This window comes from Poromitra crassiceps, assembly GCF_964638095.1.
Source record: "Poromitra crassiceps genome assembly, chromosome: 13".
NCBI classification, from domain to species: Eukaryota; Metazoa; Chordata; class Actinopteri; order Beryciformes; family Melamphaidae; genus Poromitra; species Poromitra crassiceps.
The window spans coordinates 20,715,874-20,726,089 of record NC_139644.1 but is presented as its reverse complement, the minus strand read 5'-3'; positions in this window follow the sequence as shown (position 1 = coordinate 20,726,089).

The following is a 10,216-nucleotide window of genomic DNA, read 5'->3' as shown; positions in this document are numbered from 1 at the left end:
TTAACACTGAATCCCACTTTTGGTTGAGCAACAAAATGTAGACAGTCAAGGGCAGGGTATGTTTTGCCGGTTTGATTTTTCATTTAAATTGACAAAGGGAAAAACCAGAAAACGGTCATTGTTTCGTTTTTTTCGTTTTTCCTATAAAACGGAAAAACAAAAACTCAGCTCGTTTTCATGTTTTTTCCTTTTCAATAGTGGGTGGGTGGTTTTCATTAGTGGGTAGGCCTTCAGCGACCCTTGCTTCTGATTGGATAGTGTGCTCTGTCAGTTTAAGCTGTACTTTTCAAACTAAAAGTCTCTAAATGAATAAATAGATAAATAAATAATATAAAAATAAATAAATAAATGCATACATAAATACAAAATAAATGAATAATTAAAAATAAATAATAGGCTACAAAAAATAAAAATACATAGCTAAAAAAAATCAATAAACAAAGTCTCTGCCTTTATACACTGTTCTCAAACTTTTTCATGCCAAGGTCCCCTAAGGGGTCCTTGAAATGAAAAGGGTCAGAACCACTGGTCTATCACATAGCCACCTTTATATAAGAGTGTGAATTGACCTGCTGGTCATTTTTTTAAGCTGCGGTACTTGGCATATGTGCTTGTTGGTTGAGTAGGCTATTTACAGTACAGTACAGTAGCCTACAGTAGTCACAGTACAGGTATTGAGAACAGACTTTACTGTCCACAGTAAGCTTCTTACTAAATTTGTCAGGCTTGACGCCGGAAAAACCCAAAAGCAGACAGACAACCAGTTACGTGTCAAAAGTGAACAGAGTATTTATTGATAGATCAGGTGCACTCCGTGTGCTCGGTGGAGAGACAGGCAAGCAGGCTGAGGATCCTGGAACACAGAGGAGAGATGGATCAGGCAAATAGGCAATCAGGCGGGCAAAAGGTTAGATCATGCTCCACTGGCTGGGTACAAACCGTGAATGGCAATGTTCCAGCATGGACTGACAGGCCGAGGCAGTACTTGTAGGGCCGTGCTGATTGGTGTTGATTGCACACTGATGCTGGCCAGGTGTGTGGAGCCTGTGGAGCCTCCCACTGGTAGCGTCATAGGCAGAGTCACAGGTGGAGTTGTGACAGTACCCCCCCTCTGAGGGTCGCCTCCGGGCGACCCACCAGGCTTATCAGGGTGCGCCCTATGGAAATCCCGGACAACCTCCGGGTCCAGGATGTGGCGGCGAGGGACCCAACATCTCTCCTCGGGACCATAACCCTCCCAGTCCACGAGGTATTGGATACCCCGACCACGGCGTCGAGAGTCCATAAGACGATTGACCGTGTAGGCAGGATGGTCATCAATCATCCGAGGTGGTGGTGGTGGGGGAGCTGGAGGAACGAGGGGGCTGGTAGAGACAGGTTTGACACGAGACACATGAGAAGGATGCACCCGGAGTGTACGGGGCAGCTTTAAACGGATCACTGAGGGGTTAATGATTTTGATAATAGGAAACGGGCCAATAAATCTGGGTGATAGTTTCCTTGAGTCCGTTTTCAAAGGTAGGTCCTTTGTGGACAGCCATACCTTGTCACCCACCGTGTAGTTTGGTGCAGGGGTGCGGTGGCGATCAGCCGATCGCTGGTAACGCCCCGAAGCCCGGAGCAGCGCCGCGCGCGCTTGGCGCCAGGTCCTACGGCACCGACGGATATGAGCCTGCACAGATGGAACCAGGATCTCCTCTTCCTGAGAGGGAAAAAGGGGTGGCTGGTAGCCATAAATACATTGAAAAGGGGACATACCGATAGCCGATGATGGTAAGGTGTTGTGGGCATATTCAACCCAAGTAAGTTGGGAGGACCACGACGAGGGGTTGGTGGATACCAGACAACGGAGGGCAGTTTCCAAGTCTTGGTTTGCCCTTTCTGACTGGCCGTTGGATTGAGGATGGAACCCTGACGACAAGCTGACGGTGGCACCGATGGCGGAGCAGAAGGCTTTCCAGACAGCCGAGGTAAACTGTGGCCCCCGGTCGGACACCAAATCACGGGGCAGACCGTGGATCCGGAAGACCTCCCTGACCAGCAGATCCGCAGTCTCCCGGGCGGTGGGCAGCTTGGACAGGGGTATAAAATGTACAAATTTACTAAAACGGTCAACAACAGTGAGTATTACTGTATTACCGTTAGAGACAGGCAAGCCAGAGACGAAGTCCAAGGACAGATGGGACCAAGGACGGTGAGGAACCGGCAGGGGACGCAGCAGACCGGTACTGGGCTGGGTGGAGGATTTGTTCTGGGCACACACAGGACAGGCCGAGACAAAGGATTTGGTATCTTCCTTCCAGGACGGCCACCAGAACCATCTCTGGAGGAATGCTTGGGTCCTGGTTACCCCTGGATGACATGTGAGGCGTGAGGAGTGAGCCCACTCCAACACACGGGACACCATGGTGTCTGGTACGAACAGGCGACCTGGGGGACCATTACCTGCACACTGATGAAGGCCGGACGGCTGAAAACGTTTTGTTGCTAAAGAAAAAGAAAATTAAAAACGATATTCCTTGAGTGCGGTCCCCATCTTTTTCATTTATTTGGACCATTACCTGGGTCAGGTTGTATCTGTTGGGCGTCCTTGACCTCCCTTTCTATGGTCCAGGTGACAGCAGCAGCAACCACACAAGATGCAGGAATGATGGTGTCGGGCGGGGCCTTGGGCTCGGACTCAGGTGTGTGCAGACGAGACAGCGCGTCAGCCTTGACATTCTTGGAGCCGGGCCTGTAGGTCAAGGTAAAGTTGAATCGACCCAGAAAGAGTGCCCACCTGGCTTGACGTGAGCTGAGTCGCTTCGCCGACTGGATGTACTCCAAGTTCTTATGGTCCGTCCACACCAAAAAAGGAAGTTCAGACCCCTCCAGCCAGTGTCGCCATTCTTCCAGGGCCAACTTCACCGCCAAGAGCTCACGGTTTCCCACATCGTAATTCCTCTCGGCTGGGGAGAGACAAAAAGGCACATGGATGCAGTTTATCATCTTTTGAGGACCGCTGAGAGAGGACCGACCCCACCCCAATCTCAGAGGCGTCCACTTCGACCACAAATTGCTTGGTCGGGTCCGGCTGAATAAGAATGGGCGCAGTGGTGAAGCGGAACTTCAGGTCCTTGAAGGCTGCCTCCGCTGCAGGCGTCCACTGGAACCGTCTAGAGGTGGAAGTTAAAGCAGTTAGTGGGGCGGCAACACGGCTGTAATTACGGATAAACTTCCTGTAGAAGTTGGCGAATCCCAGGAACCTCTGAAGTTGCTTCAGGCCGGTAGGGTTGGGCCACTCCAGGACCGCGCTCACCTTGGCGTTGTCCATCTCCATTTGACCGCCGGCCACAATGTAGCCTAGAAAGGTAACAGACGGGACATGAAACTCACATTTCTCCGCTTTTACAAAGAGGCGGTTCTCCAGAAGGCATTGGAGGACTTGGCGGACGTGCAGGACATGCTCTGAGGGGTTCCTGGAAAATATCAGGATGTCATCCAAATAGACAAACACAAAACGATATAGCATGTCCCGTAAGTCATCGTTTACCAGGGTCTGGAAGACGGCTGGGGCGTTGGTCAGGCCGAACGGCATGACCAAATATTCAAAATGTCCCAGGTGGGTGTTGAAGGCCGTCTTCCACTCATCTCCCTTTCGAATCCGGACTAGGTGGTAAGCGTTGCGGAGGTCCAGTTTGGTGAAGATGTTTGTTCCCTGGAGAGAGTCAAAAGCAGAGTGCATGAGTGGCAGAGCATATTTATTTTTTACCGTGATGTTATTTAGTCCCTTGTAGTCGATGCATGGCCGGAGAGATTTATCTTTCTTTTCTACAAAGAAGAACCCTGCCCCCAGTGGCGAAGACGATGGCCGGATGAGACCTGCGGCCAGGGACTGTTTAATATACGTCTCCATGGATTCCCTCTCAGGCCGGGAGATGTTATAGAGGCGGCTGCTGGGAAGAGGTGCCCCAGGTAACAACTCAATGGGGCAGTCGTAGGGCCGATGGGGAGGCAGAGAGAGAGCTTGCTCCTTGCTAAATGCTGTTTGAAGATCATGGTATTCAGGTGGCACCCGGGACAGATCCAGCATCTCTGGAGGGGACACCTGACAAGGGACAGACTGAGGCAGAGCAGACTGGAGACACATAGTATGACAAAAGGCACTCCAACTTGAAATCTTGGCCGATGCCCAATCAATGTGAGGGCCATGCTTGACAAGCCAGGGGTGTCCAAGAATTATGGGAACATAGGGTGAGTCCATAATAAAAAAACTTAACTCCTCTTGATGGTTTCCTGACAGCAGGAGGCGTACTGGCTCAGTCTTGGAGGTCACCCGGGCTAGAAGGCGTCCGTCCAGGGCATTGGCCTCCAGGGGCTGATCCAGGGTCTCCGTAGCAAGACCTAGCTGTTTTACAACATGGGAATCCAAAAAGCTTTCGTCCGCACCAGAGTCTATTAAGGCCAAGAATTCAGTGGACTGACCTTTGAATGTGAGGGTGGCATGCAATTGCGTGCGTGGACGAGGAGTGAGAGGGCAGACAGTGGGACTCGCCAGGATCCTCTCCTTATCTGACGAGCCTGCTAGTTTTGATGGACGGTGGGGGCAGGAGGCGAGGAAGTGGCCGGGCTGGCCACAATACAGACAGCTGTTGCTGGACAGGCGACGTTGGCGCTCCTCCGAGTTGAGGCGGAAACGGCCGAGTTGCATCGGCTCCGAAGCAGGGGAGGTGTCACGCCTCGGAAGCTCTCGAGCTGCTTCGGCTTCACTCGGGCGGGCTCGGCTCGGCATGCTTGGCAACCGGGTTACACGGGGAGTGTTGTTACCTGGGAAGCGGTGTGTTTTCTCCCTCCATCGTTCCCGCAAACGATGATCAATTCGGGTGGATAAAGTTATTAATGCCTCCAAATGGACCGGCTCTGGATAAGCGATTAGCTCGTCCTTTATGGGCTCAGACAGCCTGTTCAAAAATCCTGCCTGAAGTGCCTCGCCGTTCCATCCACTCTCCGCTGCCAATGTGTGAAACTCGACAGAGTAGTCAGCCACGCTGTGGGAACCTTGGCGGAGAGACAGCAGTCTCCGAGAGGCGTCTTTCCGCTGCACGGGGTGGTCGAAGACTTCGCGGAAAGCCGCAATGAACGCCCGGTAGCATGAGGAAGTGGCGGACCGTGTTTCCCACACCGCTGCAGCCCAGGCCAGCGCACTGCCCCGGAGAAGAGCCATTATGTAGGCGATCTTGGCTCAGTCTGTGAAGTAGGACAGAGGCTGCTGGTCAAAAACAATTTCGCACTGCATTATAAATGCACGGCAAAGTCCAAAATCCCCTCCATACTTATCGGGGGAAGGAACCCATGGTTCCTTAGCAGGAGGAGGAGACATGGATGGCTGCAGGGCTGGAGCGGCTGGATTTGGGCTTGCAGAGGTTCCGACCTGGGACTGGATCCCGGTCACATTGGTGGTGAGATCCCGAAGGGCATCGGTTACTCCCTGCAGTACCTGGCTGTGTTGGTCAAGGACAGCTCCCTGGTTGTTAACGGCCTGGCAGATGGAGGCCAGGTCGGCGGTGGAAACGTCTGCTGGGTTTGTCATTTTGGCTGGAACATTCTGTCAGGCTTGCCGCCGGAAAAACCCAAAAGCAGACAGACAACCAGTTACGTGTCAAAAGTGAACAGAGTATTTATTGATAGATCAAGGTGGGGCACTCCGTGTGCTCGGTGGAGAGACAGGCAAGCAGGCTGAGGATCCTGGAACACAGAGGAGAGATGGATCAGGCAAATAGGCAATCAGGCGGGCAAAAGGTTAGATCATGCTCCACTGGCTGGGTACAAACCGTGAATGGCAATGTTCCAGCATGGACTGACAGGCCGAGGCAGTACTTGCACACTGATGCTGGCCAGGTGTGTGGAGCCTGTGGAGCCTCCCACTGGTAGCGTCATAGGCAGAGTCACAGGTGGAGTTGTGACAAAATTGCTGAACAGACAATAGGCTACAATAAAACACTTAGGATATACTACAAAACATTTGTAAATGACTGTGTTTATTTGAACACAAAAGCAAAACAACAACAAACAAACATTTTATTGTTAATGTAGGTGAAAATAAATCTAAATTATGTATGGCAACCTTTCAGTAAGAACATAACACATCATTATTCAATGAATCATCAATTATTATGGCTAATAATCACCAAAACAAGTAACCACTTGTCTATGGTCCGTGATCGGCATAGCCCTGCCTGTAGGAGTAGAACGACCTTTTGGTAAAAAAAAAAAAAGGCAAAATTACAATTTTATATGTAGACTATTAAACCAAGAAGTTGATACGCTGATAGTCCTCTCAGCTTTTATTTTTAGATATTTGCTGGTTGGTACAGTAGTACTAGTCTAAACTTTAGACTAATAATAGATGCAATTGCATGGAGAGGCATGGATGTTAGCTCGTACAAAGATGTATGAAATATATCAGCTTAGACCCTGGTTGCAAGTATAACCATTTATAAAAGGCAGGATGAAGGTGGTAGTGGTAAACCCAGCCTTCAACGTGACGTCACAGGCTATGCCTGTAGCGTCAGTTTCTTCGGTGACTGATAGTACATAGAGGTCATGTGGAGGCTGGGTTTACCCAGGCTATGAAGGTGGGGCATAGATTGAGGTGGGGTAATCAAATCCTGATCGTGGGCACTAATGAGGTGAGTAACTGGCAAAGGTGAGAGGTGATGTTGTGAAAGATTCTGGGAGATTGAGTCCAGGATGTTGATGTACAGTTCAAATTAAGTAGTCCATAGAGGAAGTGAGCAGGTGATGTGGCCTGGGCAGGGATGAACAGGCACAACAGGTGTAGAGGGCGTCCGGGAGGCAGGGCCGAAGGGTGGAGCAACCCTGGACGATGGCCCGGACACCAACGACACAGGCGGAACCTTTCAGGAGGCCGGCCCGGACACTGGTGACGAAGACCATGACGGTGGCTGGGCGGTGCAGAAAGCTGGCGACTAAGGAGGGGCAAAAACAAAAGGGGTCAGACGTCACAACCCTAAAAGAGGCCTTGATTGTCATGCCTGGCCTAATGTCAAATTCAAAGCAACAAAGCTATACACTAAATTACATAACATCCAGTGTGACAGTCAGTCAGTCAGTCAGTCAGTCAGTGGCAGACAGACATCAGTCAGTCAGGTAGACAGGCAGACAGTGAAACACACAGTCAGTTCAGACACTGACAGACAGTGGGACAGACAGACAGTCAGGCAGACAGTGAGACAGTCAGTCAGGTAGACAGGCAGACAGTGAGAGTCAGGCAGACAGTGAGACAGACAGACAGACAGACGGTAGGTCAGGTAGACAGTCAGGTAGACAGGCAGTCAGTCTGAAAGACAGACAGTGAGACAGTCAGGCAGACAGTGAGACAGACAGACAGACGGTCGGTCGGTCAGTCAGTCAGGTAGACAGTCAGTCTGACAGAGAGTCAGTCAGTCAGTGACAGACAGACATCAGTCAGTCAGGTAGACAGACAGTGAAACACACAGTCAGTTCAGACACTGACAGTCAGGTAGACAGGCAGACAGTGAGACAGTCAGGCAGACAGACAGGTAGACAGGCAGTCAGTCTGACAACAGTCAGTCAGGTAGACAGGCAGACAGTGAGACAGTCGAGCAGACAGACAGAAAGTCGGAAAGTAGGATATTGACTGTCTGTCTACCTGCTGACTGCAGTCAGGTAGACAGACAGTGAGACAGATTGACAGTCAGACAGACAAGCTAGCTTGTCGCTACATTTTATACTGTAGAACACCACAACATGAGCGGCAGGTTTGCCTCAAATATAAGTTGAAAGGTGGGGTAATCAAATCCTGATCGTGGGCACTAATGAGGTGAGTGAGAGGTGATGGTGTGAAAGATTCTGGGAGATTGAGTCCAGGATGTTGAGGTATAGTTCAAATTAAGTAGTCGCCCCATGCAGGAAGTGAGCAGGTGATGTGGCCTGGGCAGCGACGAACAGGCACAACAGGTGTAGAGGGTGTCCAGGAGGTTGGGCTGAAGGGTGGAGCAACCCTGGACGATGGCCCGGACACCAATGACACAGGTGGAACCTTTCAGGAGACTGGGCCTGACACTGGTGATGAAGACTGTGGCTGGGCCGTGCAGAAGACTATGGGCAAAAACAAAAGGGGTCAGAGGTCACAGACCTAAAAGAGGCCTCTATTGTCATGGCTGGCCTAATGTCAAATTCAAAGCAACAATGGAAAGCTATACACTAAATTACATAACATCCAGTGTGACAGTCAAGCAGACAGTCAGTGGCAGACAGACATCAGTCAGTGAGGTAGACAGGCGAAACACACAGTCAGCAGAGAGACGCTGACTGACAGTCAGTCAGGTAGACAGGCAGACAGACAGACAGACAGTCAGGTAGACAGTGAGACAGACAGTCGTGCAGACAGTCAGATCAATCAAACTTTATTGCAGCCAAAGGCCAAAAGGTACAAAACAGGACATGTATATAAATAACAACATTTTAAAGCTAAAAACAGGTCCATCATACAACCCCACACAGCCAAGAGTCATAAGAGGCACTTGTACCAGTGTGACCATATATGAGAGTGGTAACGAACAGAGCTGTAGCTTGGATTAACCAACACCATAATTACCTCATTAAGTGACCCATCAAGTCTACATTTAAAACTGTGCATGAGGTTTCTCAGTAGAGCCTGGAAGGTTGTCAAGCCATTAGTACAGAACAGCTGACTTGCACTACCCCCCCTAGGCTCCTTCAGGAGAATCCTGAGGGCGTCGTTATAAGCTACCTTAAGTTTACGTAAACTCTTACTTTTGTAGTTCACCCATAAGGGGGCAGTGTAGAGAGGGGTGCAGTAGGCTCTGAACAGGTTCACCTTCACCTCCATTGAACAGAAATGAAATTTCCTGACTAACATGTTAGCTTGCGCATATAGCATACGACGCTGTCTAAGCATATCAGAGTCATCCTGCATCTTGTCATCAATGATGTGTCCCAGATATTTGCAGTTGCTGGCCACAGAGATTATCCGACCTGACAAATAAAATACGGGGAAATTAAGTTTCTGATCCCCTTTCGACCGGCAGATCAGAACCACACTCTTTTTGGCATTATATTTCACATCAAACATAACACCATATTCAGAACAGATGTTAAGTAGCTGTTGAAACCCCGCACTACTGGGGGAGATAATGGCAAGATCATCAGCATACATAAAATGATTAATCAATGTGCTACCTATCACACAGCCAGTCCTACAAGTAGTCAACTGCTTGGATAAGGCATCCATATAAAGATTAAAAAGGGCTGGGGATAAAATCCCCCCCTGACGGACCCCATTGCCAACACTAAATGGGGCAGACACCGAGTTCCCCCAACTTACCCGCATACTCTGGTTGGCATACCAGTATACAAGGATGCGGATGAAAGAACCTGGCACACCTCTCTGCATTAGTTTGGTAAAAAGCTTATGGTGATTGATTTTGTCAAAAGCTGACGAGGCATCAATAAAGCCAACAAACATAGTGGAGCCATGTTGTCTGTAAAGCTCAACCGCTTCTTTTAACGCATAAATACAAAGATCTGTACTGTGTTTGGCCTTAAAACCAAATTGATTGTCAGTGGTTGAGATAAAAACACTTATCCTATCGAGTAAAATCTTTTCAAAAACTTTCGATATAATACTGGCTAAGGCGATGGGACGGTAGTTGGCCAGGCTCCCAACCTTTCCAGCTTTGTCCTTAATGACAGGGACTAAGGTAACTGCAATCATAGAGTCTGGCAGAATACCATGCAACAGAAGACCTGAAAAGCAGATGGATAGCAGCACTGCTAACCTGGGGCTAGCCAGTTTTAGATGTTCAGCAGTGATGCTATCCATGCCGCAAGCTTTATTATTGGGCAGTTGCTTAATAGCTTGGTCAGAAAGTAAGTTAGTCACTGACTGATGTATGCTACTGACTGTCTGTCTCACTGTCTGTCTATCTGCTGACTGACAGTCAGGTAGACAGACAGTGAGACAGATTGACAGACAAAGAGACAGGCAGACGGTCAGACAGACAACCTAGCTAGTCGCTACGTTATACTGTACAACACCACAACATGAGCGGCAGGTTTGCCTCAAATATAACAGCTGAAAGCTAACGTTAGCTTGCAAGCTAACGTTAATGTAACGTTACCTAAACATCTGTTTTAGCTGATATAAGTTTGAAAGCATGGCCACATGGAG